Below are 10,751 nucleotides of genomic sequence, written 5' to 3'. Positions count from 1 at the left end.
ATTGGATGGGATATTTTATAAAAGCCTGTTAGGTCAATTTTGTCTAACAGTTTTGGTTCAAGTTCAGCGTTGCCTTGTTGATTTTTTGGGTGGATTATATATCCATTGCTGAAAGAGGATATTGAAGCCCCCTACTACCACTATATTGTTGTCAGTTTCTCCCCACAGATCTATTAATACTTACTTAATATATTTAGATGATTCAAAGTTGAAAACATTTATATTTTTAATTGTTACATATTCTTGATGAATCAACTCATTTATCATTACATAATGACCTTCTGTGTATATTTGTCCATTTCTTGGCTTAAAGTTCTACTTTTCTATTTTTTTTTTTAATAAGTATAGCCACTCTGCTTTCCTTTGGTTCCCAATTGTTTAGAATATGATTTTACCATCCTTTTGCTTTTAGTCTATTTCTGTCCTTAAATCTAAAGTGAGTAGCTTATAGGTAGATCTTGGTTTACTGGTTGTTTCTTCTTTTTAATTCATCTAGCCATTCCATGACTTTTGCTTGGTGTATTAAATTCATTTACATTTAAAGTAATTACTGTTATATAAAAACTTACTAATGCTGAGTTATTAATTGCTTTTCAGATGGTTTGTATTTCTATTGTTTCTTTGTTTCCTCTTTTTCAGCCTACATTTTAATTTATTTTTAAATTAATTTTTTTTAATATAGTTACTTTGCAGTATTATGTTAGTTTCTCCAGGAAAGTGAATTAGCTATATATATGCATAGATCTCCTCTTTTTTAGATTTTCTTCCCATTTTAGTCACCACAGAACACTGAGTAGAGTTCCCTGTTCTAGACAATAGATTCTCACTATCTACTTTTTAAACATAGTAGTATGTATGTCAACCCCAGTCTCCCAATTCATCTTGCCCTCTTTCCCTCTTTGGTATTCATATGTTTATTCTCTGCATTTATGTCTCTTTTTCTACTTTGCAAATAAATTCATCTGCACCATTTTTTTACATTCCACACATAAGCAATATTATATGATATTAATATTTGTTTCTCTCTTTCTAACATACTTCACTCTATATGAAAATCTCTGGGTTCATCTACAGCTCTGCAAAAGGCACAGTTTCATTCCATTTTATCTGTCTACCTCTTTAAAACAGTAATTTTCCATTGTGATACATTCTGGTCCCCTTTCTTTGTCTTATCTACACCTGCTCTAGGTTTTTGCTTTATTGTTACCATGGATTTACTTAAAATAACTTAAAGCTGACAAAAACAGCTTTAATCACATACAACAGCTTAATTTTTATATTATTTATTTATTAAAAAATTATAGTAGCTATAGTTATTTTTAATACTCCGTTAATTTAACCTTTATACTATGGTCAAGTGGTTGACATACTACCCTATTATAGAATAGGGGTTTTCTAATATAGTTATCCAAAAAATTAAGATCATGGCATCCAGTCCCATCACTTCATGGCAGGTAGAAGAGGAAAATGTGGAAGTGATGAGATGTTTTACTTTCTTGGGCTCCAAAGTCACTGCAGACTATGACTGCACCAATGAAGTCAGAAGACACTTGTTTCTTGGAAGAGAAGCTATGACAAACCTAGACTGAGTATTAAAAAGCAGGCGCATCACTGTGCCGACAAATGTCCATTTAGTCAAAGCTATAGTTTTTCCAGTAGTCATGTATAGATGTGAGAATTGAACCATAAGGAAGGCTGAGCACCAAAGAATTGATGCTTTTGAATTGTGGTATTGGAGAAGACATCTGGAGAATCTTTGGACTGCAAGAAGATCAAACCAGTCAATCCTAAAGGAAATCAACCCTAAAAACTCATTGGAAGGACTGATGCTGAAGCTGAAGTTCCGATAGTTTGGCCACATGATGTGAAGAGCCAGTTCATTGGCAAAGACCCTGACACTAGGGAGGATTGAAGGTAAAAGAAGCGGGCAGCAGAGTATGGGATTGTTAGAGAGCATCACTAACTCAGTGGACATGAACAGAAACAAACTCCAAGAGATAGTGAAGGACAGGGAAGCCTGGGGTGCTTTCATGGGGTCACAAAGAGTCAGGCACGACTTAGTGACTGAACAACAACCAAAGATTTTAATATACTTACCTTTACCACTCTGCTATACACATTCATGTTTACATGCCACTAGTTAGCTTTTCTTTTTCCTTTCACTTTGAAGAACTCCTTTTAGCGTTTTTCACAAGGCAGTTCTAATGGTGATGAACTCCTTCAGCATTTGTGTCTCTGAGAAAGTATTTTTTATTCATATTTGAAGGATAACTTTGCTAAATAAAGATATTTTTAAATTTCAACATTTTGAATATATCATTCTACTCTCTATGGTAAGATTTCTGCTGAGGAATCAATAGTAACCTAATGAGGGTTCTTTTTCAAGTTACAATTATTTCCTCTGGTTTCTTTTAGGCTTTTAATTTACCTTTGATTTTTGACACTTTTAGTGTATCTTGGAGAGGATCTTTTTGCACTGAGATAATAGAGTGATCTATTAATTTCATGAAGTTTAGTATCTAAATATCTCTACTGGTTTAGGAAAGTGAAAATGTTAGTCACTCAGTCATTTCTGAGCCTTTGCGGCCCCATGGACTATAACCCATCGGACTCCTCTGTCCATGGAATTCTCTAAGCAAGAGTACTGGAGTGGATAGCCATTGTCTGGTTCAGGAGATCTTCCCTACCCAGGGACTGAATCCAGGTCTCCTGCATTGCAGGCAGATTCTTTACTGTCTGAACCACCAGGGAAGCCAGGTTTGGGGAGTTCTCAGCTATTATTTCTTTAAATAAACTTTCTGTCCTTTTCTCCCTCTTTTCTCCTGCTGTTGTCCCAGTTAATCTAATTTGCACATGTTTGGTAGAGTCCCAAAGATCATGTAGGGTTTCTTAAATTTTTCTTCATTTCCTTCTCATTGAATTGTTTCCAATTTCCTATTTTCCTGCTTACTTATTTGCTCTACTCTGCTATAGATATTCTCTATTGCATTTTCCTTTCATTCATTGAATTCCTCTATTGCAGAGTTTCTGTTTGGTACTTTTTTTTTTTTTTATGATTTTTATCTCTTTGTTAAATTTCTCACTTTGTTCACATATTGCTTTCCAGATTTTCTTAAAGTATATTTCTCTGTTTTCATACACATTGTTGAATTTATCAAAACAGATATTTTTAACTCAATATCAGCTAAGTACAAAACTCCGTGACTTTGAGTTTACTTATCAGAAGGTTATTGTTATCCTCCTTCAATGATATGTTTCCTTGATACCTCATGTTCCTTGCCATTTTTCATTGCTGGTTTCACATTGAATGGAGAAGACACATAAGTGACTCCAGGTGGAATATACTTTTCCTTGATCCTAATACATCTGGGGTTTTCACCAACAATGTAAGCATATGGCTGTTTCCTTAGGTCTTGTTCCCTCTTTATGTCAGAATTCTTATGGCATCATTTGTTTTTTCAACACACTGGTAAGCTCTTAAAAAAAAAAACAAAACTCTCATTTGTTTTCCAGAAGGTAAAACACAACTCCACAACACAATTTCACAGCTCACATTTGTAACTTTACTTTTGCCCACCCATTTTGATATGCCTATTGTGGAGACTCCCTTTTTTTTAGAGTTCTCTATCCCTTCTGCACTCAAGAACACATACATGGAACTGGCTGCAGAATGAAGAGAAGAATGATTTTAGTACTCAAAATGTTGAGGGTACCCATGGGCCCAATGTGAGTTTCCTCCAGTGAGGTTATTCTAGAGGCTTCTGGGTTCTTCTAGAGGTCCTAAACATATTCAGAGGGAACCATATTACTGTATTGTCCTTTGATACTATTTTCTGTCTCTTTCTCTATCTTTCTTACTCATAGCCATGGAAGACCCACCTCAGTACTCTTGTTTCTGCTTTAAATTAAACAAATTTCTCTAGCAGCATTCCACATATACAAGGTAGGAAGATGCATTTTTTCCTAACAAGAGAGATCACCACCTGCTAGTTCAACAGATTCCAGTAGGTCTTATGGGAGGGATCAGTTTAGTTCAGTCCAGTCACTCAGCCAAGTTAGACTCTTTGTGAACCCATGGAGTGCAGCACACCAGGCTTCCCTGTCTCTCACTGACTCCTGGAGCTTGCTCAAACTCATGTACATCAATTTGGTGATGCCATCCAACCATCACATCCTCTGTTGTCCCCATCTCCTCCTGCCTTCAATCTTTCCCAGGATCAGGGTATTTTCAAATGAGTCAGTTCTTCTATCAGGTGGCCAAAGTATTGGAGTTTCAGCTTCAGCATCAATCCTTCCAATGAATATTCAGGACTTATGTCCTTTAGGATTAACAGGTTGGATCTCCTTGCAATCCAAGGGACTCTTGAGAGTCCTTTCCAACACCACAGCTCCAAAGTATCAATTCTTCAGTGCTCAGCTTTATAATCCAACTCTCACATCCATACATGACTACTGGAAAAACCATAGATTTGATTAGACAGAGCTCTGTTGGCAAAGTAATGCTTCTGTTTTTTAATATGTTGTCTTGGTTGGTTATAGCTTTTCTTCCAAGGAACAAGTGCCTTTTAATTTCATGGCTGCAAGCACCATCTGCAGTGATTTGGAGTCCAGAAAAATAAAGTCTCTCACTATTTCCATTGTTTCCCCATCTGTTTGCCATGAAGTGATGGGACCAGATGCCATGATCTTAGTTTTCTGAATGTTGAGCTTTAAGCCAACTTTTTTTCACTCTCCACCTTCATATTTATCAAGAGGCTCTTTAGTTCTTCTTCACTTTCTGCCATAAGGGTGGTGTCATCTGCATATTTGAGGTTATTGATATTTCTCCTGGCAATCTTGATTCCAGCTTGTGCTTCTTCCAGCCCAGCATTTCTCATGATGTACTCTGCATATGAGTTAAATAAACAGGGTGACAATATAAAACCTTGACTTACTGATTTTTCAATTTGGAACCAGACTGTTGTTCCATGTCTGGTTCTAACTGTTGTTTCTTGACCTGCAGATTTCTCAGGAGGCAGATAAAGTGGTCTGGTAATCCTATCTTTTGAAGAATTTTCCACAATGTGTTATGATCCACACAGTCAAAGGCTTTGGCATAGTCAATAAAGCAGAAGTAGATGTTTTTCTGGAACTCTCTTGCTTTTTCGATGATCCAATGAACGTTGGCAATTTGATCTCTGATTCCTCTGCCTTTTCTAAATCGAGTTTCAACATCTTGAATTTCACAATTCCTGTCCTGTTGAAGCCTGGCTTGGAGAATTTTGAACCTTACTTTGCAAGCATGTGAGATGAGTGCAATTGTGTGGTAGTTTGAACATTCTTTGGCATAGCCTTTCTTTGAGATTGGAATGAAAACTGACCTTTTCCAGTCTTAGGGCCACTGCTGAGTTTTCCAAATTTGCTGGCACATTGAGTACAACACTTTCACAGCATCATCTTTTAGGATTTGAAATAGCTCAACTGGAATTCTATCACCTCTACTAGCTTTGTTCATAGTGCTGCTTCCTAAGGTTCACTTGACTTTGCATTCCATGATATCTGGCTCTAGATGAGTGATCACATCTTTGTGGTTTTCTGGGTTATGAAGATCTGTTTTGTATAGCTCTTCTGTGTATTCTTGCTACCTCTTCTTAATATCTTCTGCTTCTGTTAGATCCGTACAATTTCTGTCCTTTATTGTGCCCATCTTTTCATGAAACATTCCCTTGTTATCTCTAATTTTCTTGAAGAGATCTCTAGTCTTTCCCATTCTATTGCTTTCCTCTACTTATTTTCATTGATCACTGAGGAAGGTTTTCTTATCTCTCCTTGCTACTCTTTGGAACTCTGCATTCAAATGGGTATATATTTTCTTTTCTGCTTTGCCTTTTGCTTCTCTTCTTTCATTAGCTATTTGTAAGTCCTCTTCAGACAGCCATTTTGCCTTTCTTTTTCTTGGGTATGGTCTTGATCACTGCCTCCTGTACAATGTTAGGAACCTCCATCTATAGTTCTTCAGATCTAATCCCTTGAATCTGCTTGTCACTTCCACTGTATAGTCATAAGGCATTTGATTAAGGTCATGTCTGAATGGTCTAGTGGTTTTCCCTGCTTTCTTCAATTTAAGTCTGAATTTATCAATAAGAAGTTCATGATCTGAGCCACAGTCAACTCCCACTCTTGTTTTTACTGACTGTATAGAGCTTGTGCATCTTTTCCTGCAAAATATATAATCAACTTAATCAATCAATCAATATAATCACTGGGAGTGATGACTCTGGCATATTCCCTTACCATCTTCAGTGTGTCTGTGGATGATGGAAAGTGAATTAATCCAGTTGAGTTTCATCAAGCAAATTCTAGAATGAGGACTTTTCCTCTAGTAACCTTATACAGCATCAAAATTGAAAGAATAAATAGTTTCAATGATAAGTAGAAAGATTAAGTTCAATAAAGAAATGAGGGAGTGCAAGTTGATGAGAAGTAAAAGTAATTTAGAGCATAAAAATATATCTAATTATAAAGTTAAGATCTAAGTTAACATAAGAATGCCTGGTGTACAGAAATTGTTGTAGGGTAAAATGCTGTTGCCTAGTGAATAAAATGTTTGTTTATATTTTGTTTTAAAAAACAAACTATACAGTAAAGAATAAATGGGTCAAATTGATAAGTGGCCAGAAAAAGCAGAAAAGAGAAAAAGAGAAATGGAAAGGACTACCATCAGAAAGGGAGTCTTGGTGATTCACTTTGCTTACACTTGAAACTAACACAAGGTTGTAAATCAACTATACTCCAATACAAATTAAAAAAAAAAAAAAAAAAAAGTTAAAAATCATCATTGAATTGAGCTCCATAAATATACATTACAACAGTAAAATGGAACTAAATTCGCTAGTTCCAGAAGAAAAGGGGAATGCCTTCACAAGGTAAAAGCCAGTAATGTCTAATTAGACAATCAAAATAAATATATATAGGATTTAAGCTCTGACCCAGTGGCTTAATATAGGTTTCCCAGAGAGAGGAACTGCTGGGGACTAGATAAAATTCTTGATGTAATAGCTTAAAATTGGTAGTCATAGCAAGGTGAGGTTGTTGAAACAGTCTTTGAAATTAAACAATTGCTTCTTAAGGAGGCCATTGTCAAGGATATTGATGTATCAGATCATTGACCTACATGACATTCCTGATGCAAGCAGTAACGTTATTTATTGGTTTACAGTTTTATCCTTCCCAGAAAAAGTTTCCCTGAATCAAATAACTAGGTCATGTTGACTCAGATCATCTTAATTCATGGTAATGATAGTTCAGTCATGTTAACATAGGTGGTCACAGTTGAAAAGTCTAACAGGCTGTGGTAAGAATTAGGTCAATCAAGTTTTAAGGTCTGCTTTCCTTTTATTTATTTTTCCAATATGTATACATTTGTTCTTCTAGAGTGGCCATACTTTAGTCATATTCCACTATAAGTGTCTGTTCAAGATAGTAATGCTATTATCTTGTTGGTGTTTGTATACTATTTCATTGAGCATGTTAGAGTTCAAATATCACACTATTTGGGGCTAATTGCAGTACTAAAATTTTTCTCTGTCTTAAAATAAAGTCTGTGAACATGTCAATAGTGCACTTTTTTCAGAGTATTTTTTGTTCTAACTACATTGAAAATTATCCTAGATTTAACATTTTAATTTTTCATCAGTTTCAATCAGGAAGATAATGTAATTTATTTGACAGCAGTATTGACATCTAACAATTAAGCATTCATTTAAGTTCCATATCTCCCCTGAGACAATCAAAATGTTGTGACAGGACTTCCACATGATACTTTAACTAGAGAAGCAATCACATTAGACAGTATTACTATCAACAGTGTTCTTATTCAAGTAGAACCGGCACTAAGAATGTGTACTATAAACAAGTGAAGTATAACACACACAACACATTTCTCTTTTAGGATTCCACTGCAAAAGTTGTATACAAATTTCCATCAAAACCACACAGCTAAGGTTACTTTCATAAATGCTTATTCCAGAAGTCTAAAGTGCCTCCTCAATCAAGGAATACAACTTCATAACTCTTATTATAAACAGTCTACAGCAAAACTAACTTTGGGATTTCACAGCAAGACCAAAGTTATTACATATTAATCTTGAGGTAGCATTGTTTTAAATGCTCCATAAAAATTAGTTGATCAAGTTTATTCAGACTTTGGAAGATTGCTGAGCCCCTGTATGATGGAGTAGATAGAGTGTAGATTACTGAAGGTAAGAGGAATGAGGAAGGAAATAGGAAGAATTTTGATAAATAGAAACTGTGACAAATAGAAAATAAGTTCTTTAATGTATGTTATACAGATGGAATGAAGAACTTGGGAAAACAATCCTTATACTGATCAGGATAGTAGTGTGAATTCTGGCATCATTGATTAGTGTGAGTATTAGTTGTTCAGTCCTGTATGACTCTTAGTGACCTCATGGACTGTATCTCGTGAGGCTTCTCTATTCATGAAATTTTCCAGACAAGAATAATGGAGTATGTTGTTGTTCTCTTTTCCAGAGGAGCTCCCTGACCCAGGGGTTGAACCCCAGTCTCCTGCATTGCAGGCAGATTCTTTACCATCTGATTCACCAGAGAATCATTGGTGAGGTAGGCAGTTAATTGAATAACTCTATTTATTGCAACTATTATTTTCCATTAGCAAGTATGTAAAAGACCAGCTGGTAAGATATTTGTCATAATTTGACAGATTTGGGTCCTCAAGGCAAATTATCTAGAGCAAGAAGAGAAAAACCTGAGTAAAAATGGACAAAAGCTAAACCAGGAGTAAAATATTGCAAGCAAACACATAATAATACTGCTCTAAATTTTTAAGATTGTACCTCTCTGCCTAAAACAAAACAAAACAAAACATTTTTTGAGCCTCTGAATAATTCATTTGGAAATAATAATTCATGTTCTCTGTATTCTTCTCCTTTGTTTGGAGATTTTAGTGGAAGAAGCTTATTGATATATTGCTTGGTGACATGAAGCTTACTCATTATCTCTTGCACCCAGGGCATGTTCTGCACACAGTTCATATGTAAAATATTTATCAAAGTATTACTATTTCAAGGCTTTCTTGGCTTAATAATGATCTCAAAGCTTCTACCATTTTATACACAAAAAATGTATATCCAAAGAATCTTTTCACTTAGCTCTGTATACAATATGTAAATAAAAGAAACCCGAGGCACCACTTACTGCATGGTGCACCCAAATATATATAATCTACTCAAGTAGAGCCTATAAAAGTCATTTCTATGAGATGACCATCTCAGAGCAATTAAAGACCTTGATACACACAGTAAGAAACAGTGCTGAGCTTTGTTCCTGGATATTTTATCCATAATACCAGGTTCTGTGTCAAAAATGTTAAATCTTTTTGATTAATAGAATTCCTTTACTTCAAGATATTTTATTCTTTGATTCACCTCTTAAAATCGAAACTCTTAATGACATCTGTATTAGTTATTATTGTACCCTATGTTTAAAATATTTCATTTATTTTAATCAAAGCTTTCTGTACTTTGATAATAAAGCTGACAGAAATTATTTGTTACAGTTAAGCCAATAGAAATAGCATAAGATACACAAGAAAAACATCTTGTGTTTCAGAAAAACATCTACTTCTGCTTTATTGACTATGCCAAAGCCTTTGACTGTGTGGATCACAACAAACTGTGGAAAATTCTTAAAGAGATGGGAATATCAGACCATCTGACTTGTCTCTTGAGAAATCTGTATGCAGGTCAAGAAGCAACAGTTAGAACTGGACATGGAACAACAGACTGGTTCCAAACTGGGAAAGGAGTTTGTCAAGGCTGTATATTGTCACCCTGCTTACTTAGCTTATATGCAGAATACATCATGAGAACCACGGGGATGGATGAAGCACAAGCTGGAATCAAGATTTTTGGGAGAAATATCAATAACCTCAGTTACACAGATGGCACCTTTATGGCAGAAAGTGAAGAACTAAAGAGCCTCTTAATGAAAGTGAAGGAGGAAAGTGAAAAAGTTGGCTTAAAGCTCAACATTCAGAAAACTAAGATCATGGCATCTGGTTTCATCACTTCATCGCAAATAAACAGGGAAACAATGGAAATGGTGACAGTTTATTTTGGGGGAGCTCCAAAATCACTGCAGATGGTGACTACAGCCATAAAGTTAAAAGACACTTGCTTCTTGGAAGAAAAGTTATGATCAACCTAGACAGTATATTAAAATAAAGAGACATTATCTTGCCAACAAAAGTCCACCTAGTCAAAGCTATGGTTTTTCCAGTAGTCATGTATGGATGTGAGAGTTGGACTATATAGAAAGATGACCACCGAAAAACTGATGCTTTCAACTATGGTATTAGAAAAGTCCCTTGGACTGCAAGGAGATCCAACAAATCCATCTTAAAGCAAATCAGTCCTGAATATTCACTGGAAGGACTCATAATGAAGCTGAAACTCCAATACTTTGGCCACCTGATGTGAAGAACTGACTCATTTGAAAAGACCCTGATGCTGGGAAAGATGGAAGACGGGAGGAGAAGGGGGCGAAAGAGTGTGAGATCGTTGAATGACATCACCAACTCAATGGACAAGAGTTTGAGTAAACTCTGGGAGTTGGTGATGGACAGGGAGACCTGGTTTGCTGCAGTTCATGGGGTCGCAAAGTGTAAGACATGGCTGAGTGACTGAACTGAACTGAATAGAAGAATAGGGGTTTCCCAGGTAGTGCTAGTG

This window comes from Muntiacus reevesi, chromosome 3, assembly GCF_963930625.1.
Source record: "Muntiacus reevesi chromosome 3, mMunRee1.1, whole genome shotgun sequence".
In the NCBI taxonomy this organism is placed as follows: domain Eukaryota; kingdom Metazoa; phylum Chordata; class Mammalia; order Artiodactyla; family Cervidae; genus Muntiacus; species Muntiacus reevesi.
Note: the sequence above shows the minus strand (reverse complement) of the source record.